Here is a 26,278-nt window from a genome sequence, read left to right on the forward strand (position 1 = left end):
TTCACAATGCTTCGGTTGACATTTATTATTGTCTGTATGAAATACATGCACACAATATCGTTTTTATACTATTCTCTGTTTGATAGTATTTCATTCCATTAGGATAGCACTGTTCTACTGCTCCTCTTACTGCTGAGATCAAGGAGGGCTATTGGCTTTGCTTGAGGCCACTCATGTTGATGAGATAAGAGGAACTGCACATCTGGACTCTGATTCTGTTCTATTGGCCAGTTCTGAGAGCTTTGCTTCTTTGCCACACATCATTTTTTTCTTCAACGGTAGTATTCATACATTGTTGATCCACCCTTTTCTCCCCCTTGAGGATTATTGCTGTCTGTTTGAACTAAGCACAACTAAGCTTAGGTTCTGCTCTTTGTGTTATGTTTTGTAGTTTGTTATACATGGTTTAGAATTTAATCCAGTTTCTCTGTTTAATAGCTTGTGACCTTAAGCAAGTTCCTCAACCCCTTCACAACTTGATTTCCTCATCTATTAACTGGGATTATAATAACTACATCATAGGACTGTTGCTAATTTTAATGAGACATTTCATGTAAAGTGGTCAATACTCAATAGTGGCTATTATTGTTAATAAGTAGCAGATATAAATCTTGGTCTTAATCACATTGAGATTGAATTGATGATACCGGAACTATCAATGTGACTTAAATAATCATAGTTCTAATATATTAAATGTTTACTATATATCCTAGATATTGGGATAAAGACTGCATAAATATATAATCTAATTGTAATAACAAACCTACAGGAAGACATATTTTATCCTCATTGTTTTGGATGACAAAACTGAAGCTTGAAGAGTATAAATTCTTTTCCCAAGCTATCCTACTTGGGTCAAACAGCCAAGAAGTCAAGAATTCAAATTGAAGCCTTTGTCCCCAGAGACCATGCTCTTCCTTACTATCTGATACAAATGCTGAGTGACATAGTACAAAAGGATCACCAGACCTTGAAAAAATTTTAAAGAAATGATTGGCCACTGTTGGTTTGGGAAGTTCCTTGGAGGACTTAACCCTTTAACTAAATCTTAAAGGAACCATGGCAAATGTGGGTTTCCCAGCATGAGGGAAAAGGTTCTTCTGTTTCAATGAATATTTTCATAACAATAAGATATTTGAACCTGAGTATATTATAGATTCCGTGTACAAAATTAATCATTATGCCTAGATCTGAAAATAAAGAGGAAATTTTTCTTAATCAGGCTAGTGACCACAAAAATATATAGCAGTTTCATTGCTCTGCATCATTACATAAAGTCTTAGGAATTCCTCAGTTCAACTAGAAAGAAAAACTCATGAGAGCAATGGAGAGTATGGCCTTTTTATATTAATTATTTGAGATAAAAATATTGAGAAGAGTTTTGATTTTCCTGTACTATCTTTCTTTCTCCCATTATTGTGTTTACTAATGAGCAGTATTGGACTTCTCTATTAACTTTCTCTCTTCTCCTTTCCTTGGGGAGGTCATCTGTACATTTAGTTTATATTTTACTATTTTGTCATATAACGTATTTGCTTGTATCTTGCAGTCATGCAATTATTGCTTATTAGTTTCAGGAGATTTTTGTGTAGAGGCCTTTCAGATTTCTACCTCAATGATCATGTCTTCTGCGAATAAAGACAGTTTTATTTCTTTTTCCCCAATCTGTATACCTTTAATTTCCTTTTCTTGGTTATTATATTTTCTAAGATTTCCAGTACAATTTTGAAAAGCAGTGTTAAGAGGGAACATCCTTTCTTTGTTCCTGATGTTAGCAGAAAAGTTTTGAGATTCTCATGATTTTAGCTGCAGGGTTTTTGTACCTTGGTTTTAAATCCAGGGAGTTCCTCCTTATTTGTTTGCTGAGAGCTTTTACCATGAATAGGTGTTTGATTTTGTAAAATGCTTTTTTGGCATCTATTGATATGATCATGTGAAATTTCTTTTTTCAGTCTACCAATATGTTGGATTACATCGATTGAGTTTTGAATATTCAACCAAACTGGCATACCTGAGATAAATCCCACTTGATTGTGGTTTATAATTCTTTCTATATAAGTATATAAAGTTGGATTTGATTTACTAATATGTTGAAACTTCTGCATCTATATTAATAAGAAATATTGATCTGTAGTTTTCCTGTAGTGTCCTTATTGTTGTTTTTTTTTTGTATCAGGGTAATACTGGCCTCATAGAATGAGTCAGGAAGTACTCCCTTTAAGTGTATCTTCTAGAAGAGTTTGTGGAGAATTTGTATCATTTCTCCCTTAAATATTTGGTAGCATTCACCAGTGTACTCACTGGAGCCTGGTGCTTTCTGCTTTGGATGATTATTACTTATTGATTCAACCTCTTGAAGAGATATAGTTCTATTTGGATTGTCTTTTTCTTAGGTGAGTGTTGGTATATTGTGTTTTTCAAAGAATTGATCTATTTCATCTATGTTATCACATTTGGAGGCATGAAGTTATTCATAATATTATTTTATTACCCTTTTAATGCCTGTGGGATCTATAATAAAGTCCCTTCTTTCATTTCTTGTATTCATAATTTGTGTCTTTTTTTTTTTTTGCTTAGTTAACTTGATTAAAGGCTTATTGATTTTATGGGTCTTTTCAAAGAGCCAAATTTTCGGTTTATTGATTTTTCTCTAATGGTTTCCTGTTCCAGTTTCATTGGTTTCTACTTTAATTTTTATTATTTATTTCTTTTGCTTATTTTGAATTTAATTTGCATTTAGTTTTCTAATTTCCTGAGATAGTGGCTTAAATTGCTGATTTCAGATACTTCTTTTCTCTTTTAATTGGAGGATAATTGGTTTACAATGCTGTGTTAGCTTCTGTCATATATCAACATGAATCAACCATAGGTATACATACGTCCCCTCCCTCTTGAACCTCACTCTAACTCCCGCCCCATCCGACCCCTCTAGGTTGTGCATGCAATGCTATAGGTACCCTGCTAACCACTGTCTGTGATATATTACACAAATTTTGATGTTGTATATTTTTTTCACTTAGTTCAAAATATTTAAAAATATTTCTCTTGAGATTTCTTTTTTGACCTTTGTGTTCTTTAGAGGTAAGTTGTTTAATCATCAACTATTCAGAGATTTTCTGGTTGTCTTTTTCTTATTGATTTCTAGTTTAGCTCAATTGTGGTATGAGAGAAGGCGTTGTATGATTTCTACCTTAAAATTTTAAGGTGGGTTTTTTTTTTTTTAAGGTGGGTTTTATGGTTCAGTCTGTGGTATATCTTGTGACCTTGAGAAGAATGTATTTTCTGCTGTTGTTGGATGAAGTAGTTTGTAGATGTCAATTATACCCTGTAGATTGATGGTATTATTGAGGTCAACTATGTCCTTATTGATTTTATGCCTGCTATATCTGTTTATTTCTGATACAGAGGTATTAAAGTCTTCACTATATTAATGTATTCGTGTATTTCTGCTTGCAGTTCTATCAGGTTTTGCCTCATGTATTTGATGCTCTGTTCTTAAGTACATACACATTAAAAATTGTTAGGTGTTCGATTACTGATCTCTTCTTTATCCCTGATAACTTCCCTTTCTCTGTAAGTAATATAGGTACTCTTACTTTCTTAGGTTAATGCTACTGTGATATATCTTTTTCCAGCCCTTTAGTTTTAATGTATATTTGTTTTCATATGTTAGGTGAACTTCTTGTAGATAACATAGGTTTAGGTCTTGTTTTTTGGTCCATGCTGACAGTCTATCTTTTAAATGGCATATTTAGGTCATTGATATTTAAGGTAATTATTGATACAGTTAATTAATATCCACCATATTGGTTACTGTTTTCTATTTTTGCCCCTTGTTCTTTGTTCCTATTTTTGTTTTTCACACATTTTCTGCCTTTTATAGTTCATATAAACTTTTTCTATGATTCCATTTTATCTAATACATCACTTATAGTTCTTTTTTTACTTTTTTCAATCATTGTTCTAGAGTTGCAATACATCTTTACAGCTAACTCAAGTCTGCTTTCAAATAACTCTATGCTAGTTAACACTGGTACAAGTATAATACCTTGTAATAAAAAAAATATTCCTATTTCTTGCCTTCAGTTTCTTATAGCATTACTGTCAGTTATTTCACTTACATTCCTTTCTTCATTCAAACTTCATTATGAATCTTTGACAAACTTTTCTGACCTCTTTCTCTTCATGCTGTTTATGCAATTATTCTAGTAATTCTTAGGAAAAGGGGCATGAATGTGTTATATATCCAGTTCTTTTTTTGCATGTATTTTGAATAAGTTTGTTCTTCCTCCTTCATTTGATTTCTAGACTTCATTTTCACCATAACGTCCCAAGATATGTGGAATAATTCTCACCTTATGATTGTTCAATAAATGCTATTAGCCTGTGACTACCCTCAAGTAGTGTGTGGCCGCCATCTAATTGTAAGATGCCATTAAATCACATGCTCACTTTTTTTTTTTTTTTGTGCAAGTGTAGGAGTGTATGCAGTTTTTGTTTTGGAGAAGTAATACCCTATCACCAGCAAGGTCTTTCTTGATTTTTATAGTAAAAAGCTACTCATGATATGTGCTTGAATCAGTATCAGGGTTAGGTAATGGAAGTTTTGTGAAGTCAAGTTATATTTTAATCAGAGGAAAGAGTGAAGAGTTTTGAAATCCATCTTCAAAGCATTTTCCTTTAGCCTTTGCTAAAAATTCTATCTTCAGAATGCTAAATGGAACAATTCTGTTGAGGCCTGGGCTTGTTTCTGATTGCTCCCAGGACCTATGAAGTTTGAAGCTAATTTTTTGGTCATCCAGTTGACATGTCACATGATGACATTTGAAGAATGCCTGAAAGCAATATAGAGGTAGATCTGCCAGATTTCCCATTTCTGAAACACCTTTTGTAATAAGGCAGGTCATAGTACTTTTTGTTACAGTACGTAATTTGCTTGATGTGTTTCAAAATTAGAGAACTTAAATTTTATGAATCTCTTGATACTTTTTTTGCTTATTATTATGTTGGCTGAAACAGAAATCCTTTCAAACGTAGGCAGAAATAAAAAGACCCTGTCCAGTCATAGTCATTTCTACCAATGGCCAAGTGACAATTACTGGGAAATAAAATAGTTCAGCAAAGAAAAGTAGTATAGATGAGAACCAAGTTAATTCTTGTGGTAGAGTATCCAAAAATCTTTTAATTATTTTTCCTTTGGAAATGTTATTGCTTGCACATATGTCCCCTATATAGCAATTTCATTTTTGCTCTAAAAATGCTTCCAAAAAAGGAATTAATTTGTTCATGAATCATTGTTATTAATATGGATCAGGCACTGTTCAAAGAACTGTGGTTGTAGAAGTGAGTAAGTCAGTTACAATATTCAATATGGGCCATCTTAGAGTAAATGAAAGGGAGAAAATACATAAAGATTTAAGTTTTAATTGCATAAGAAACAACACACATGTGATCTCTTAACATCTTATTTTAAGGTTAAATATTAAAACACATCTAGAGCATAAATGGAGAAGGCAATGGCACCCCACTCCAGTCCTCTTGCCTGGAAAATCCCATGGACGGAGGAGCCTGGTAGGCTGCAGTCCATGGGGTAGCGAAGAGTTGGACATGACTGAGCGGCTTCACTTTCACTTTTCACTTTCATGCATTGGAGAAGGAAATGGCAGCCCACTCCAGTGTTCTTGCCTGGAGAATCCCAGGGACGGGGGAGCCTGGTGGGCTGCCATCTACGGGGTCGCACAGGGTTGGACAGGACTGAAGCGACTTAGCCACAGCAGCAGCAGAGAATAAATATTATGTTTCATGTTTATCTTGGCCCCCCATGGTCTCGTTCTCTTTCAGTTCTAGTTCTATCCATATTTCTAACTCTTATCTGTCCACTCATTTATCCATAGACTGTATTTTTTTTACTAAATTGTAAGAAGTTGCTGCTGGCATTAATTTTTATGAGTGCAGACCCTAATAGAAAAGAACATCAACCTATGCCAGAAATAAGAAGCTCAGTTAAGAGGCAACACCTGTTCTATACAACGTTTTTAGGCATTTAACACTTGGGACTTATAATTGTTTCAAGCTAGGGCCCCAAATTTCTAATCGCTGTACTGTGCACACTAATAATTGTTTAGTAGCTTTGTTGCATTGTGGTACTATGTAAAGTGTCAGCCTGACTATACTGAACTACTTTCTCAAAATACTCTTTTCTCTCTGTTCCAGTTAGCACAGACCACATGAATCCTAGTTGACTCCTTCACTCTATCTGACAAGATACTGCTCCCCAGGTCTCTATGTGAGGCCTTCCTGGGTTATCTAATCTCTAGCCAGCAGCTGGCTGGTCAGATACTTGAGTGAGCCCCTGGAGAACAGCATATGCCTCTCAAACCAACCCATAGCATTACGAGCTAAATGTTTTTGATTCATACCACTAAGTAGTATTCTTTATATCCAGCCTCGCTGATACAAAAGGAACAAACAGTTACAAACAGGAAAAAGCTACAGATTGGGATAATATTATTTTAATTATTTTTGACAAAAAGCAGAGGTCAAATCCCTTAGGTCCACTGAATAAAATGTATATTTCTCAGAGTACTAGTTGAAATTCCAAATGTGATGAAGTACTTAGCTGAAGAGGATCTGATGGAAAATAAGTAGAATCTTGCAGCACTTCTAAATAACTTAAACATGATATGATTTAATTTCTTCAGATTTGAGTTAGACAATCACACTTTCAGAGGCAATGTGGAAGTATTAAATGTATTTGTATAAAGCATTGAAGGTCTTTATATATTTGTGTGTCATAGTATTTTTTAATTCATCATTTTACTGAATAGTAGCATATTATGTAACAGAATTGGACATAATATATAATTGGAATATTCTTGAAATACTGTCACACTTTTTACCATTAACATGGCATTGTCCCATAGTGTCTTACGTGTTGACTATTTACCTGACTTGCATTTCTTTTTATTTTTTATAGTTTGCATCTAACATCCTTGTATATGTGTAGACTGTGCTTCTCTGCAGTGCGTGCCATTGACCACATGTGCCAGAAACAAGTGGAGTGTTTGTTTGAAATGCAGATGTTTGGACTCACCCCAGGGCTTCTTGAAAGAGTCTTCAAGGATGTGGCTGGAAATTTCCTTCCTTAGCAAGTTTCCATACAAACACTAAAGTTGGAGAATCTTTACCATGAACCTGGCATAGTGTTAGATGCTAAAAAAAAAAAAAAGTTTTAAAAATGAATGACAAACAGGAATATGTGTGCTTAGTTGAAACGCCTATTTTAATTTATATAATTTGTCTACAGAATTTACGTAGCAATAGCTCATAGAAGCACCCTCAAATAAACTATCTTCTTAATGTTTGTTATATTTTTCATGACAAAAGTTAAGTACAAATGAATAATTATGTTTTTATCTGTGTTGCTAATTTTAGTAAGTATTGGTCCATTTTCCTTTAAGAATTTAACATACCTCTCTGCACAGACAGATAAAATGTAGTGTAACATCCAGTTGTCATTAGGATAACACAAATTACTCGTTAGGCTGGGTCTGGTGTAACTAGCAAAGAAAAAGCACTTTTTACCTTTACATTGGCAGATGCCTCTTCTATGACTCTGCATCAAAATAAAAATGATGAAAGCAGGATGTCCTGGTGGAATGAGAAAGAATTTTGGAGATAGGTAGTAAAATTCCTCAACTCTTCTCTGTGTTGCAGATATATGTACAGGTTGTCTATAGAACTGAAATTCAAAAAGAATTAAACCTAAGTTCCCAGTAATTTTCCATAAGTCCACATTTAACTTTTGAAAAAAAATAGTGAAGCAAGTTTTTAAAGTAGATGTCATCATTTTGTTAATACCTTGAGGGAGTAATTGGAAACAACAATAAATAAACTCTGCATCAGTGTTAGCTTTAAAAATATGCCGGTGAAGACGTTTTAAAAGAGCATATGAAAAGCATGATTAAAATGTAGTCTTGTGTGGTCTGGAAGAAATAAAATGCTCAAAAGACTTGTCATTTCTCAAGGATGAGCTCTTGGCTTTACAAATATTTTATTAATTCTATCTTAGCGTGGTAGCAAACTATAATGTGAATTAAACAGTAAGAATAAAAAAAGCAAAAATATCACATAGAGCTTAGAGGAATAGCAATACCTCTTCCCCACTTGTATACTTTGTTTTCCTTGTTGATAATTTCTTCTACTGTCCATCATGAGAATAAAATTATTCTATTCTTCCTTTTTATCCATTTTATTCAGAATCAAAGAACTGAAAGTGGAGAAACTATTCTCCTATATGACTCCAAATCAACTAAAGATTTTCTAATAATTGAGTCATGACAACCATAATTTTGGGAACAGATGCATAATCTGGAGAAGGAGGGAGAAATCTGGAGAAAGTAACCCCGAGGTTACTTTCCTATTGCCTTGAATACTTGTAGCTGCACCAAGGGGAATAAGCCCATATGATATCCAAACTAAGTGGATTTTTTTTTTTTTTGCCAGGCTGTCTCTTAGTCATGAAACTTCCATTGAGAGTATGCGTCATCCAGAGTGAGAAGCATGTTTTCCAAGTCTGGTTTTGTAGATTTCTCAAAACCTCTTTTTGATCCTTTTAATTTTATTAACTGAGATGGAAACCTCTTGACATCAGAACTTTTGCAAAGTTTATTCCATATCCCAGCCTCTGAAAGCTTTTAAATACCTAGAGGTTGGTCCAGATTGTCACCTAATGAATAAGAAAATCTTCCAAAGTCATGAGTATTTGAGGCCATTAGTTGCCATAAAATCCAGAATGATTATATTATCCCTGTAAAAACAAATTAAAACCTTAGGTTTATTCTACTATTTTTCCATTATAATTGGGGACTTTCCAGTGTCGCTAAATAAGTATATTTGCCAAAAATGTTTAATCTGTCATTTCCCTGGACCAGTTTACAGTGAATACAAGGTATGGAAGAACAAGTCAAATAACAGAAGGAGCAACCAATCGAAAGAATCCCCAAAATAAAACCATATATAGGAATACTTACTCATTCTCTTAAAGAAGCTGATGTCTTTAGAAACAGCAGAGCTAGAGGAAAGGAAACTATAGGACATTAAAAGAAATTTTAGAGAGGAAACAACCTGTGAAATATATATCCTTGGCTGATCCTAGTTTGAATAAACTAGCTGTAAAACATAGCTCTGCTACACTTAGGGAAATTTAAATATGCACAGGGTATTAGATGATACTAGAGAATTATAATTTTACTGCATCTGATAAAATATCCTGGTTGTATAGAAAAATATCTTAATTTCTAAAGATAATATACTTTATTATTGAAAGATAAACTCATTATGAATAATTTACTATAAAATATATAAGCAAAAGAAAAAATATGAATAGATTAGATTGAATTGTGAAGCAAATATGGCAAAATATTTATTATTTATAAGTCGCAGCTTTAATTATATGGTTTTATTATATATTTCTTACCTGATTTTTTGAAAATTTTCACAATAAATTTAAAAGAACATAATTGTCTTTTATGAAATATTCAATTATTTAGAATTTTTCAAATGAAGATGGGCGTCACATTTAATCCACAGAGCACTCGCTCTAGTAGCAGTGAACACTTGGCCCAGTGTTAAGAGATCTGCATTCAAGTAAAGCCATGGGCCTAGTTCAGTTGCTTTCTCACCCTCAACCCCAGTTCAGTCAGGGCTTTTCAATTTGATTTAAAATAAGAACAATAATCCTTGTCACCCTCCCATGTCAAGGGGGTGTTATAATGATGAATGAGCTCCAGGAATAGATTTAGTCTGTTGATGTATTTGTAACCCATATGGCCGCATCACCCTTTGACTTTTCTAAGAGGAATAGAAAATAGTTATATTTAGTATGCCACAAATTAAATTTCTGTCAACTTTGGCTTTAAAAAACACTCTCCTAGAAATTCAGATTTTCATAGGCTGGGAAAGAATTTTCGGGGAAACTGAAGTTACTGTTTTAGTAGCCAGTGGTTTTGTGTATATTGACATAAAACTTTGTTGGCATTAAAAAAATATTTCTTCTTTTGATGGCATTATTGAGATATACTTGATATACAAAAACTGAAAATATTATATTAACTGCAAATGTTAACCAAATATATAATATTTGAAACAGTTACTGCAATAAGGTATTATCCACCTTCTCCAAAAATTTCTTCATGCCCCTTTAAAAAAATATTTTTTACTTGGACAGTTTTAAGAATTGTTTGACAGTACTCTACACTCTATATAAGTACTAAAATGAACAAATACTTAGTAAGGGTTCAGAATTTTTAGTATTGATCACATTAAAGCTAATATATATACTAGCTTTATATATATACTTGTTATATATATATATAAACAAGTAAAATTTTATTGGATAGTATTATTTGGTTGTTAATTTTTTGAAATTTCTATACCAAAGAGTGTTTATTAAGTGCTTCTTATGTGTGATCGTAGCACAGTTAATATAATATATTTGTCTTAAAAATACACCATACTCTTAATCTAGGTTTTTTTTTTTTTTTGAGTTGTTCAATTCATCATTTATTACAGATTTTTTTCCCCCTCCACTGTGTCACGTGGCACTGTCATAAGAGCCCAGTCAGGAAAACTAATCTGTTTGCCTTTTAGAATTTACATTTTTAACTAATCTTAGAAAATCCTATGCTCTTCCCAATCCAAGAAAAAGATACCCTAGGCATTTATTTCAGCTTGCTTCCATGAGCTCAGACTGCATGGGGCTGTACTATGACTGCAGAGTTTAGAGTAAATCAAAGTAGAGGTAGATTCATAGGTAGAAATAAATTTAGAAAATGAAGGAAATAGCCTAAGCTGGACACTGAAGCTTCACCCACAGGTGTCTAAGAAGGTGGTCAGGCGGATGCTCTTTAGGGACTAAATCTGCTTAGATTTAGTCAGTGGAGTGGGTATTCTACCTTAAGTGAACTAAGTTACAGCCTAATGAATGCGTTTCTTGGCTTTCTTATGATTAGAGGTTTCTGAGAGCAGCCTACTTGTGAAAAGAGAGCCTCAAACAAGGAGATACCATGTGGGATCACAGGATTCGTGTGTCAGTCAGAGGGCCCATGGCTTCTGCCCAGGGCACATTTGGGCATTAAGCAGGTCTTAGGAAGAGAAGCTTTATTGAATAGTGGGCCTCTCAATCGCTACAGTCTCAGTGCTTATAGTCTTGCTTGAAAAAGCAAAAAAGTTTAAAGGCCAAGTTCAATATTTGGCATTCAAAATAAAAAATGTCAGTGATTTCTTGGTAGTATGGCCTGTTCTACAATTTCAGAATAGTTTTTATGGCAAATACAACAATCAGTAAACTCAAACACAGTAATAATAATTCCATAAGGATTGTCTGGATGATATAGGAAAAGCAGAAATACAGTTACTTTATAGTGATTAGAGATACTTAATCAATTGTGATGCTTTCTATAAATCAGAGTGATTTTTAAGAGTCAATTGAATGAATATGTATTGAACATCTGTTAGTGAATGGGAACATTATAACAGTAAACCTTCCTAATGATGACGATAATTTCATTTTATGTAAAACAACATTTACAACTGCATGTACAACAATTAGAAATGTATTCAGATAAAAATAACAGTAATCCTCACTTATAATTATTTACACAAAGAGTTTATGCTCATACTTTTTTCATGTAGCATTTAAATCTGGAAATAGAAGTTCTGATGTTGATTCGTAGGTAATGCTTGGTAATTGAATGCCTCATTCCAGAAGTCAGTCCCTTCACAGCTCAATGACTTATTATGGCAAAATGGCTCCTCCAGATCTAGGAATCATGTTGTATTTAGAGAGGGAGAGGCAAATGTCTCCAGCCATACCTATCACTTTTATCAGGAAAATTAGAGTCTTCTAAGAAACATCATATCAGACTTTTCCTTATGTCTTACTGGCTAGGACTGAATTATATATATTACTACTTACAGCTGTAATGAAAGCGGGTAAGTCAAGTGTCTGGCAATAAGGAGCAGGAATATTATGACTGGTTTGGATTAATCACAACTGCCAGGGATATTACTGTCCACAATGTAATCAAGTTTCCAGGATTCAAGGAAGGAAGAGAGGAGTAGACAACTAAGAGTGTGCCACAGTTTGCTCCAAATCGTCTATCTATATGAGATGCTACTGTATACTTATTCAACACAGAATTTTACTCATATATGCCACACTCTACTACATAATCTGTTAGATAACTAAAATATACACACAGTGATAAATGAATAATGCAATAGATTAAAAAGTTACTGCTTTGATAATCTAGAGACTTAAAACATAAGAATTTATTTGGACTTTTTTGTCTGTGTTAATATAAATTCTGTTTAAAGTTGTGTTGAAAAACTACAAAATGACCATCAAATTATTATGATTTAAAAAACCAATATGTTACAATGAGAACAATGACCTAGTGGTCAAAATATATGGAACCTTAGCTCACATCCACAACTAAAGTGTAGTATGATTAGGACAACATCTGTAACCTGTCTAGTTCATTTCTTATAAGTAAATTTACAACAGTGCATGCGCAAGTCCTTCTGAAGGAGGTCCCCATTATCTTCATTACCCCTACCATAGTTTGGTCTCAGGTCAAATAACAGGGAGGGAACACAACCCCACCCATCAACAGAAAATTGGATTAAGGATTTACTGAACATGGTCCCGCCCATCAGAACAAGACCCAGTTTCCCCCTCAGTCAGTCTCTCCCATTAGGAAGCTTCCATAAGCTTCTGATACTTATCCATCAGAGGGCAGACAGAATGAAAACCACAATCACAGAAAACTAATCAAACTGATCACATGGACCGCACACTTGTCTAATTCAGTGAAACTGTTAGCCATGCCATGTAGGGCCACCCAAGATAGATAGGTCATAGTGGAGAGTTCTGACAAAATGTGGCCCACTGGAGAAGGGAATGGCAAACCACTTCTGTATTGTTGCCTTCAGAATGCATGAATAGTGTGAAAAGGTAGAAAGATATGACACTGAAAGGTGAGCTTCCCAGGTCAGTAGGTGCCCAATATGCTACTGAAGAAGAGTGGAGAAATAACTCCAGAAAGAATGAAGAGACGGAGCCAAAGTGAAAATATTGCCCAGTTGTGGATGTGACTGGTGATGGAAGTAAAGCTTGATGCTGTAAAGAACAATATTCCCTAGGAACCTGGAATGTTAGGTCCATGAATCAAGGTAAATTGGAAGTGGTCACACAGGAGATGGCAAGAGTGAACATCAACATGTTAGGAATCAGTGAACTAAAATGGACTGGAATAGGCGAATTTAATTCAGATGACCATTACATCTACTACTGTGGTCAAGAATCCCTTAGAAGAAATGGAATAGCCTTCATAGTCAACAAGAGTCAAAATGCAGTTCTTGGGTGCAATCTCAAAAACGACAGAATGACTTCTGTTCGTTTCCAAGGGAAACCATTCAATATCACAGTAATCCAAGTCTATGCCCCAGCTAATGCCAGAGAAGCTGAAGTTGAAAGGTTCTTTGAAGACCTACAAGGCATTCTAGAACTAACACCAAAAAAAAGGTGTCCTTTTCATCATAGGGGACTAGAATGCAAAAGTAGGAAGTCAAGAGATACCTGGAGTTACAGTCAAGTTTTGCCTTGGCATACAAAATGAAGCAGGGAAAAGGCTAACAGAATTTTGCCAAGAGAATGCACTGGTCATAGAAAACACCCCCTTCCAGCAACACAAGAGACAACTCTACACATGGACATCACCAGATGGTCAATGCTGAAATCAGATTGATTATATTCCTTGCAGCCAAAGATGGGGAAGCTTTATACAGTCAGCAAAAACAAGACCAGGAGCTGACTTTGGCTCAGATCATGACCTCCTTATTGCAAGATTCAGACTTAAATTGAAGAAAGTAGGGAAAACCCCTAGACCATTCACATATGACCTAAATCAAATCCCTTACAGTTATACAGTGGAAGTGACAAACAGATTCAAGGGGTTAGATCTGATATACAGAGTGCCTGAAGAACTATGGACAGAAGTTCTTGACACTGTATAGGAGGCAGAGATCAAAACCATCCCCAAGAAAAAGAAATGAAAAAGGCAAAATGGTTGTCTGAGGAAGCTTTAGAAATAGCTGAGACAAGAAGAAAAGATAAAGTCAAAGGAGAAAAGGAAAGATATACCCATCTGAATGCAGAGTTCCAAAGAGTAGCAAGGAGAGATAGGAAACACTCCGTAGAGATAAGTGCAAAGAAATAAAGGAACACAATAGAATGGGAAAGACTAGAGATCTCTTCAGGAAAATTAGAGATACCAAGGGAACATTTCATGCAAAAATGGGCTCAATAAAGGACAGAGAAGGTATGGACCTAACAGAAGAAGAAGATATTAAGAAGAGGTGGCAAGAATACACAGAAGAACTGTACAAAACAGATCCTCATGATCCAGATAACCATGATGATGTGCTCACTCACCTAGAGCCAGACATCCTGGAGTGTGAAGTCAAGTGGACCTTAGGAAGCATCTCTACGAACAAAGCTACTGGAGGTGATGGAATTCCAGCTGAGCTATTTCAAATCCTAAAAGATGATGCTGTGAAAGTGTTGTACTCAATATACCAGCAAATTTGGAAACCTCAGCAGTGTCCACAGGACTGGAAAAAAAGTAAGTTTTCATTCCAATCCCAAATAAAGGCAATGCCAAAGAGCGTTCCAGCTACCACACAATTGTACTCATCTCACACGCTAGTAAAGTAATGCTCAAAATTCTGCAAGCAAAGCTTCAGTAGTGTGTGAACCTAGAACTTCCAGATGTTCAATCTGGATTTAGAAAAGGCAGAGACACCAGAGATCAAATTGCCAATATCCTTTGGATCATCAAAAAAGCAAGAGAATTCCAGTAAAACATCTGATTCTGTTTTATTAACGCTGCCAAAGCCTTTGACTGTGTGGATCACAACAAACTGTGGAAAATTCTTCAAGAGATGAGCATAACAGATCACCTTACCTGCCTCCTGAGAAATCTGCATGCAGGTCATGAAGCAACAGTTCAAACCACATGTGGAACAACGGACTGGTTCCAAATTGGGAAAGGAGTATGTCAAAGCTGTATATTGTCACCCTGCTAATTTAACTTATATGCAGAGTATATCATGCAAAATGCCAGGTTGGATGAAGCTGAAGCTGGAATCAAGATTGCTGGGAGAAATATCAATAGTCTCAAATACGCAGATGACACCAAACTTATGGCAGAAAGTGAAGAGGGACTAAGGAGCCTCTTGATGAAAGTGAAAGAGGAGAGTGACAAAGCTGGCTTAAAACTCAACATTCAAAAAATTAAGATCATGGCATCCGGTTCCATCACGTCATGGCAAATAGATGGGGAGCAGTGGAAACAGTGAGAGACTTTATTTTCTTGGGCTCCAGAATCAGCGCAGATGGTGGCTGCAGCCATAAAATTGAAAGATGCTTGCTCCTTGGAAGAAAGGCTTTGACCAAACTAGACAGCATATTCAAAAGCAGAGACATTACTTTGCTGACAAAGGTCCGTCTAGTCAAAGCTGTGGTTTTTCCACTGGTCATGTATGGATGTGAGAGTTGGACTATAAAGAAAGCTAACCACTGAAGAATTGATGCTATTGAACTGTGGTGTTGGAAGAAGACTTTTGAGAGTCCCTTGGACAGCAAGGAGCTCCAACCAGTCTATCCTAAAGGATATCAGTCCTGAATTTTCATTGGAAGAACTGATGCTGAATCTGAAACTCCAATACTTTGGCCACCTGTTGTGAAGAACTGACTCATTGGAAAAGACCCTGAATGCTGGGAAAGACTGAAGGCAGGAGGAGAAGAGGCTGACAGGATGAGATGGTTTGGATGGCATCACTGACTTGATAGACATGAGTTAGAGCAAGCTCTGGGAGTTGGTGATGGACAGGGAAGGGGCGTGCTTCAGTCCTTGGGGTGGCAAAGAGTCGTACACGACTGAGCAACTGAACTGAACTGAGAGTCCAAATTATAGTTGCTGTTATTCAATCACGAAGTCATGTCCAACTCTTTTTTGACCCCATGGATTGTAGCCTGCCAGGCTCCTCTGTCCATGGGATTTGCCAGGCAGGAATATTCACGTGGGTTGCCATTTCCTTCTCCAGGGATCTTCCTAACCTAGGTATCAAAACCATGTCTCCTGCATTGCAGGTGGATTCTTTACTGCTGAACCACGAGGGAAGCCCCAGATTTCAAATTAACTCTCTCTGAAACTCATAATGATGGTAAAAATCAAATGCAGAGATTGGCTTGGAGGATTTGATGATCATATATGACTATGTAGTTCAAAACAAAAAGGTGAATATTTTGTTTTCTGATGAAAAACTATGTCTGATGGTTACAATGAACTTCATTTTGACTTAAAAATATTTTAAACATAGCTTGTTATGACTACAACTGAAGAGGAAGAAGTAACACTATATATGTCAAACTGAGCCTTACCAGATACATTTTCATGTCGTTACTAAAAAGGCCTGAATGTGAAGATAGTAAGCAAGAATGAGATTGATATTATACTTTAAATTTATTTAACTTATAGTATGATACATATAATTTAAATGATTATAGTTATCCAAAGCTAGAAAGTTAAAATATATTAACTTAAATTTTAATGACATTCTTGTAGTTGTATTTCTTACTTTCAAAAAAAAAATCAAATTAGCTGATTTCATGAAAGTATTTATAGTGTTTGCATTTATTAGTGTCTGTGAGACTTTCTTTACACTCAGAATTCCAAAATGTATTTCTATCAATTATTCTACATTTGTCTCGTTAATTTATTATGGATATGAAATGCTTCTGTTGTATTTACAGAAAATTCATTCTCCTGTAATCTCTATCTTCATTGTGTATATGTAATAGTTATGTTTGAAAGGCCATTTATAGTATAGGTTAGTTGAGAATTTTTATGAAAGTTAACACCATTAATGTATTATAAAGTCAAAAGTGAAAAATAAAAATAAATATACAGAATTGAATGAGAAGGAGACTTTACTATTCAAGGGTAAAAAATTATGTTCAGTTTTGCAAGTACACTCTTTGTGGTTGGTTCAATCAGTGCATTCAAATATATTGCCTGAAATTTTTAAGTTGCACTTAATCAAATAGGCTGTGGAAATCGCCCTTGAGCAAAATTACATACAGCTTTTAAAATTAAGGCCTTAAAGCTATAGGGTATAACAACTAACCTGTAGAGTCTTTAAAACACATCAGCAAAGTTGGGAAATATTTGGCACCTGGGAATTTTCTTTTGGCGTTATTAGGGTTACAGATATAGTCAAAGTATTCATGTCAGAAAAGTTTTCAATGAAAATTCCAGATGTTTGACAAATATGTTGCCTTCTAATTCTTCTTAGTCATAAACTGCGTGTTCATTCTTCCCAACAATTTTTCTTTTTTAAAAATATTTAGAAATCAATAAATACCTTGACCTAATGAATGATGAATATAGTAGGTAGTTTAGATTTTGCATGAAGAAAAGAGGTTTGAATGATATATGTATAGTGAACACTTTTGGAAATAATATTTCCATCTTTTTTAGTGACATATTGTTATAGAAATCTGTCATTCTTTTGACTGTCCTGCAGTATCTTTCAAATATTTTTACCTTTGAGTATTGGTCAGAGGTAACACCCCCCTCCCAGTTTTAGAAGTAGAACATATCTGATACTTGCTTTCCCTGTTTCCTTCATAGGTAGGAAAAAGATTATTGATTTGTTTTCACAGCGAGATTCACCAGTCCCAGGCTTTGAATCCAGTGTTAGTGATGCAAGGACTACAGAATCTCCTGTGTTGGAGGTTGCATGAATATTCACTTCTTAGAAGCAGCAGTGACTGTTTGGTTAATGGTGGCATCCTGAATTTGGTATTTTCAGTAGCACTGTAACTTGCTTTCTTCAGTACTCAGAGGTGGAATCAGTTGTGTTTTCACTGGACAGTTCTGCAATATGACTTCCAGAGTTGTTCTTGGTTGCATAGCCCTGAGACTTGCTCTGTAGTTCTCTTGTTACCTGTGGTGACCAGAAGAATGTGTCTCATATACCTCCGCCAACTATACCCTAAGTAAGTAAGTGTTAGTTGTTCAGTTGTGTCTGACTCTTCACGACCCCATGGACTGTAGCCTGCCAGGATACTCTGTCCATGGAATTTTCCAGGCAAGAAAATTGGAGTGAGTTTCCATTCCCTTCTCCAGGAGATCTTCCCAGCCCAAGGTTTGAACCCAGGTCTCCTGAATTGCAGGCAGATTCTTTACCATCTGAGCTGCCAGGGAAGCCCAGCTATAGAAGCCTTAATCAACTAAGGGTCTGGCTTCTATAGTCTGAAATCCATCACTAAGTATGCAACCAGGCCATGCTTTGCACAAGCTGCACCACGCCAATAACTGAGATCAACAGAATTCTAATACGGGTGCTCTGTTGGGTGACTGGTGACTGTGACGATCTTTAGCTAGACTGTACCTAGAAGCTTCCATCCAATCTTGCCTCACTTCTTTCCTTCACCAGAGATCAGACTGCTTCAGTGTCTGATGGCTCTCCAAACCGACCCAGATCCTTCCCAGTTTTCTTTCAAGGTGTGTTTCCCCTAATGAAATAATTTCTGCACTTTTAATTGTGTCTCCGTGTCTGCTTCTTTGAAGGCTGGAACTTACATAGTTATTCTGTGGGCTAACACATAATTTCTTCAGTGCATTCCTTTTCTGCTTAAATAAACCAGAGTTGGTTTTTGTTACTTTCAGATCATTGAATGATATACATATATTATAGAACTGTTAAAAAGTACTGTTAATTTTATCAAAATAAATCTAGAGTTACTCCTCTCTGCCCTAAAGTTTTGTTTGAATCAGGTATATATTAAGATACTTAACATTTCAGTGAAAAAATATTCACTAAAAATTATCCAGATTAAGGACTGAAAATGTTAAAAATGTTTTGGTCTGTGTTAAATGTGAATACTATATACAAATATTTATCAAGACCCTTTCTGAAAAGAAATTTCTGGGAGTGAAAGTGTGCATTATTTGCGAAGTGGTATCAAATGACTGGCCTTGGTGGTTCAGCTAGTAAAGACTCTGTCTGCAATGAGGGAAACCTAGGTTTGATCCCTGGGTTGGGAAGATCCCCTGGAGAAGGGAAAGGCTACCAGTATTCTGGCCTGGAGAATTCCATGGACTGTATGGTTCATGGGGTTGTAAGAGTCGGACATGGCTGAGCAACTTTCACATCAAATGATTAAAAATCTTTAAGGGTGGGTCATGATGAAACAATTATAGGTAGTGAGAATATAAATAATATGAAAGGTTTAAATAGAAAAAGTAAAATAAAACAATGGGGTACAGTATTTTTGTTTCTTTTTTGTTGAGTATTTTCTAACAAAATAAGTGGGCAGACTTTAAATGAAAATTTGAAGAACTTTCATAAATGAATACATCTGTGTGGCCAAATAAGATGTAAGAAATTTTCATCACATCAGTAAATTCTCTTAAGTCCCCTTGGCTATCCCTCTCACTTCCCTGGGGGCAACCTGTAATCCTGTAATCTGATTTCTATCACTATATTTTATGTAGTCTGCTGCTACGTCACTTCAGTCGTGTCCGACTCTGTGCGACCCCATAGACGGCAGCCCACCAGGCTCCCCCAGCCCTGGGATTCTCCAGGCAAGAACACCGGAGTGGGTTGCCATTTCCTTCTCCAATGCATGAAAGTGAAACATCAAAGTAAAGTTGCTCAGTCGTGTCCGACTCTTAGCAACCCCATGGACGGCAGCCTACCAGGCTCCTCTGTCCATGGGATTTTCCAGGCAAGAATACTGGAGTGGGGTGCCATTATGTAGTCTTCTGACCCCAAAATTCGTATATATGGAATCATACATTGTGTATGATTACAGTTTTATTTTGTGACTGGCTACTTTGGATCAACAAAGGTGATTGATTGTCATCTATATCATTGTGTGTATCAGCAGTTTGACATTTTTATTGCTTTGGTGGTTGTTGTTTAGTCACTAAGTTGTGCCCAAATCTTTGTGACCTCATGGGCTGTAGCCTGCCAGGCTCCACTGTCCCTGGAATTTCCCAGGCAAGAATACTGGAATGGGTTGCCATTTCCTCCTCCAGGGGATCTTCCAGACCCAGGGATCAAACCTGCATCTCCTGTATCTCCTGAATTGGCAGGTGATTTCTTTACCACTGAGCCACCAGGGAAGCCCCTTTTATTGCTTAAGAGTACACAATTTTAAGAATGCATTAATTTGATTATCTAGTTTCCTAATAATAGATATTTGGGTCATTTCCAGTTTTTCTATATTATGATTAAAATTGCTGTGAACATTCTTGTACAAGCTTTTTTATGGACATGTTTTCACTTTTCTTGGGTAAATACCTAAACATGTGTCTTGTGATAGATTAGTTGCTGTGTTTTACGGTAAATGTACACTCACCTTAATGTTAGAAATTACCATATTATTTTCCAGAGTGATTGCATACTTTTCTATCTCTACCAGTAATGTATGAATTGTAGTTGCTCCACATTATTTTTTTTTTTCCTTTTCGTTTCTACCTTTGTTTTCTTTGGATTTATTATATAATTTTTGTTTTCTATTTTACCTCTTCTATTGTCCTTTTTAGCAATTTCTCTTTATATTGTTCTTTAATTATTATTTCAGTACATACAAAATACACTCTTAATTTTTTATAGTCTACCTTATACTAATATATGTATGAGGTAGGGATTATGTTTGTTTTAACAAATGACTTTACATTTAAAGAATCCAAGAAAAATGAAAAATAGTCTTTTGTATCAATAAACATAGTTACCATTTTCAGAGCACTACCCTTATTCTGGTTTAGGTTTGGATAATCTCAATTGGCTGTTCAAGTTCACTCCTCCTTATTTCTATAGATTCTAATTTTTATCTGTTATCATATATAACATATTGATACATGTTGTATATAATGCAAGATCATATTACCTTGATCTTTAGGCAGAAATTCTCTTCCCTTTTGTACGATGGAAAATGTCATAATATTTCCCTTATTAAAAAAAAGGTAAATATATATTTATGGAAATGTACATATTTAAATTGTCCAGTTTGATGAGTTGGACACATATCAGTTAATACATTCATGTGACCCATTCTAAATACAGAGCATTCCCAAATCTCCAGAAATTTGCTTTTTGCCTCTACTTAATCTATCTGAATATCTCATCAGGAACTACTGTATTTAGGTATTTAGCTCTTATTTTCCAACATATGCTTTATTCCTTAATACAGAATTCCAAGATAGCAGGATTCCCCACCTGCCCCCCCAACCCAAATTTCTCCTTGCACTTTTTTTAAATTTATTTTTTTATTGAAGGATAATTTATTTACAGAATTTTGTTGTTTTCTGTCAAACCTCAACATGAATCAGCCATAGGTATACACATACCCCTCCCTTCTGAACCTCCCTCCCATCTCCCTCCCCATCCCACTCCTCTAGGTTGATACAGAGCCCCTGTTTGAGTTCCCTGAGCCACACAGCAAGTTCCCGTTGGCTAACTATTTTTGTTATTCTTTCCCTACGTCTCACCCTCTCCTCCCCTCTTCCCATGTCCATGAGTCTATTCTTTATATCTCTTTCTCCATTGCTGCCTTGTAAATAAATTCTTCAGTGCCATTTTTCTAGATTCTGTACATATGTGTTAGAATATGATATTTATCTTTCTCTTTCTGACTTACTTCACTCTGTATAATAGGTTCTAGGTTCACCTTATTAGGCCTGACTCAAATGCATTGCTTTTTATGGCTGAGTAACTACCACAACTTCTTTATCCATTCATGTGTTGATGGATGTTTAAGTTGCTTCCATGTTCTAGCTATTGTAAATAGTGCTGCAGTGAAAAATGGGATACATGTGTCTCTTTCAGTTTTGGTTTCCTCAGGGTATATGCCTAGGAGTGGGATTGCTGGGTCATATGGTGGTTTTATTCCTAGTTTTTTAAGGAATCTCCATACCATCTTCCATAGAGCCTGTATCAATTTACAGTCCCACCGGCAGTGCAACAGTGTTCCCTTTCCTCCACACCCTCTCCAACATTTATTGTTTGTAGACTTTTTGATGAGGGTCATTCTGACTGGTGTGAGGTGATATCTCATTGTAGTTTTAATTTGCATTTCTCTAATAATGAGCAATGTTGAGCATCTTTTCATGTGTTTGTTAGCCATCTGTATGTCCTCTTTGGAGAAATGTCTGTTTAGGTATTTCCCCACTTTTTGATTGGGTTGTTTATTTGTCTGGTATTGAGTTGTATGAGCTGCTTATATATTTTGGAAATGAATCCTTTGTCAGTTGTTTCATTTGCTATTATTTTCTCCCATTCTGAGGGTTGTCTTTTCACCTTGCTTAGAGTTTCCTTTGTTGTGCAAAGTTTTTAAGTTTGATCAGGTCCCACTGGTGTACATTTGTTTTTATTTCCATTAATTTAGAGATGGGTCATAGAGGATTTTGCTTTGATTTATGTCATCAAGTGTTCTGCCTATGTTTTCCTCTAAGAGTTTTATAGTTTCTGGTCTTACATGTAGGTCTTTGATCCATTTTGTGTTTATCTCTGTGTATGGTGTTAGGAAGTGGTATAATTTCATTCTTCTACATGTAGCTGTCCAGTTTTACCAGCATCATTTATTGAGGAAGCTGTCTTTGCCTCATTGTATATTCTTGCCTCCTTTCTTAAAAATAAGGTACCCATTAGTGCATGGGTTTATTTCTGGGTTTTCTATCTTGTTCCATTGGTCTATGTTTCTATTTTTGTGCCAGTATCATACTGCCTTGATGACTGTAGCTTTGTAGTATAGACTGAAGTCAGGAAGGTTGATTCCTCCAGCTCCATTCTTCTTTCTCAAGACTGCTTTGGCCATTTGGGGTCTTTTGTGTTTCCATCTGAATTGTGAAATTTTTTGTTCTAGTTCTGTGAAAAATGCCACTGGTAATTTGAAGGGATCACATTGAATCTGTAGATTGTGATTGGTACTATAGTTATTTTCACAATATTGATTGTTCCTACCCAGGAACATGGAATATCTCTCCATCTGTTTATGTCATCTTTGATTTCTTTAATCAGTTCAGTTCAGTTCAGTCCCTCAGTCATGTCTTACTCTTTGCGACTCAATGAACCACAGCATGCCAGGCCTTCCTGTCCATCACCAACTCCCGGAGTCCACCCAAACCCATGTCCATTGTGTCGGTGATGCCATCCAACCATCTCATCCTCTGTCGTCCCCTTCTCCTCCTGCCCTCAAACTTTCCCAGCATCAGGGTCTTTTCAAATGAGTCACCTCTTCTCATCAGGTGACCAAAGTATTGGAGTTTCAGCTTCAACATCAGTCCTTCCAATGAACACCCAGGACTGATCTCCTTTAGGGTGGACTGGTTGGATCTCCTTGCAGTCCAAGGGACCTCAAGAGTCTTCTCCAACACCACAGTTTAAAAGCATCAGTTCTTCAGTGCTCAGCTTTCTTTATAGTCCAACTCTCACATCCATACATGACCACTGGAAAAACCATAGCCTTGACTAGATGGACCTTTGTTGGCAAAGTAATGTCTCTGCTTTTTTTTTTTTTTTTTTTTTTGGTTGCACATGTCTCAGCTCTCTTTATTTAAAGACAATGCAGAAGTGAATGAAATGATACCTAAGGGTCTCGAATGTAAGGTGAAATGACAGAGGTCCCCAGTGCAATGATACGAGACCTGGCATCAGCCCCTGCAAGCTCTGCTCAGTCCCCTTTCATGATGGCTGCATACTCCTTCTGGTGTTCAACCAGCTTCAGGAATACTTGATATTTCTTGTCATAATATCTTTTATCCTCATGTCTAGGAAACACAACTTTTCCCACTTTGCTCATTTTTGCCATTAAAAATATATGGAACGCTTCACGAATTTGCGTGTCATCCTTGCGCAGGGGCCATGCTAATCTTCTCTGTATCGTTCCAATTTTAGTATATGTGCTGCCGAAGCGAGCACATGTCTCTGCTTTTTAATATGCTCTCTAGGTTGGTCATAACTTTCCTTCCAAGGAGTAAACGTCTTTTAATTTCATGGCTGCAATCACCATCTGCAGTGATTTTGGAGCCCCCCAAAATAAAGTCAGCCACTGCTTCCACTGTTTCCCATGAAGGGATGGGATCAGATGCCATGATCTTAGTTTTCTGAATGTTGAGCTTTAAGCCAACTTTTTCACTCTCCTCTTTCACTTTCATCAAGAGGCTCTTTAGTTCTTCTTCACTTTCTGCCATAAGGGTGGTGTCATCTGCATATCTAAGGTTATTGATATTTCTCCTAGCAATCTTGATTCCAGCTTGTGCTTCCTCCAGCCCAGCTTTTCTCATGGTGCACTCTGCATATAAGTTAAATAAGCAGGGTGACAATAGACAGCCTTAACGTACTCCTTTCCCAATTTGGAACCAGTCTGTTGTTCTATGTCCAGTTCTAACTGTTGCTTCCTGACTTGCACACAGGTTCCTCAAGAGGCAGGTCAGGTGGTCTGGTATTCCCATCTCTTTCAGAATTTTCCACAGTTTATTGTGATCCACACAGTCAAGGGCTTTGGCATAGACAATAAAGCAGAAATAGATATTTTCTGGAACTCTCTTGCTTTTTCGATGATCCAGCGGATGTTGGCAATTTGATCTCTTGTTCCTCTGCCTTTCATAAAACCAGCTTGAACATCTGGAAGTTCACGGTTCATGTATTGCTGAAGCCTGGCTTGGAGAATTTTAAGTATTACTTTACTAGTGTGTGAGATGAGTGCAATTGTGTGGTAGTTTGAGCATTCTTTGGCATTGTCTTTCTTTGGGATTGGAATGAAAACTGACCTTTTCCAGTCCTGTGGCCACTGCTGATTTTTCCAAATTTACCGGCATATTGAGTGCAGCACTTTCACAGCATCATGTTTTAGGATTTGAAATTGCTCAACTGGAATTCCATCACCTCCACTAGCTTTGTTCGTAGTGATGCTTCCTAAGATCCACTTGACTTCACATTCCAGGATTTCTTTCATAAGTTGTAATTTTCTGTGTACAGTTCTTTTGTCTCCTTAGGTAAATTTATTCCTATATATTTAATTTTTTGTTGCAATGGTGAATAACCTTGATTCCTTAATTTCTCTTTCTGATTTTTGATTGTTAGTACGTAGAAATGCAAGCGCGTTTTGTTTATTGATTCTGTATCCTGCAACTTTGCTAAATTTACTGATTAGCTCTAGTCATTTTCTGATACTATCTTTAGGGTTTTCTATGTACAGTATCATGTCATCTGCAAACAGTGAGAGCTTTACTTCTTCTTTTATGATCTGGATTTCTTTTATTTCTTTTTCTTCTCTGATTGCTGAAGCTAGGAATTCCGGAACTATGTTGAAGAATAGTGGTGAAAGTGGACACACTCGTCTTGTTCCTGATCTTAGGGGGAACACTTTCAGTTTTTCACTATTGAGAATAATGTTTGCCATAGGCTTATCATATATGGCCTTTACTATGTTGAGGTAGGTATCCTTCTATGCCCATTTTTTAAAAAGTTTTAATCATAAATGGGTGCTGAATTTTGTCAAAGGGTTTCTCTGCATCTATTGAGATTATCATATGGTTTTTATCTTTCCATTTGTTAATATGATGTATCACATTGATTGATTTGCATATATTGAAGAATCCTTGCATCCCTGGAATAAACCCAACTTGATCATGTTGTAGAGCTATTTGATGTGTTGTTGAATTCTGTTTGCTAAAATTTTGTTGAGGATTTTTGCATCTATGTTCATCAGTGATATTAGCCTGTAGTTTTCTTTTTAGTGTGTGTTGTTTTTGTCTAGTTTTGGTATCAGGGGATGGTGACCTGGTAGAGTGAGTTTTGAAGTGTTCCTTCTCTGCAATTATTTGAAAGAGTTTTAGAAAGATAGGCATTAGCTCTTCTCTAAATATTTGATAGGATTCTGCTGTGAAGCCATCTGGTCCCGGGATTTTGTTTTTTTGGGAGATTTTTTTATCATAGTTTCAATTTCAGTGCTTGTAATTGGGTTGTTCATAATTTCTATTTCTTCCTGGTTCAGTCTTGGGAGACTGAACTTTAGTGAGAATCTGTTCATTTCTACCAGGTTATCCATTTTATCACCATATAGTTGTTCATGATAGTCTCTTATAATCCTTTGTATTTCTGCATTATCTGTTGTAACCTCTTTTTTTTCATTTCTAAT

The 26,278-nt window shown here is 36.0% G+C and overlaps 1 non-coding gene across 1 annotated transcript; it reads right to left on the reverse strand.

Annotated features, from left to right (window-relative positions):
• Positions 1-23,950: 23,950 nt before the first annotated feature.
• On the reverse strand, positions 23,951-24,057 carry LOC122674921. Its single transcript, XR_006335085.1, has one exon. It is a non-coding gene; the product is annotated as a U6 spliceosomal RNA (small nuclear RNA).
• Between the last annotated feature and the right edge of the window lie 2,221 nt (positions 24,058-26,278).

This window comes from Cervus elaphus, chromosome 18 (assembly GCF_910594005.1).
Source record: "Cervus elaphus chromosome 18, mCerEla1.1, whole genome shotgun sequence".
NCBI lineage: Eukaryota > Metazoa > Chordata > Mammalia > Artiodactyla > Cervidae > Cervus > Cervus elaphus.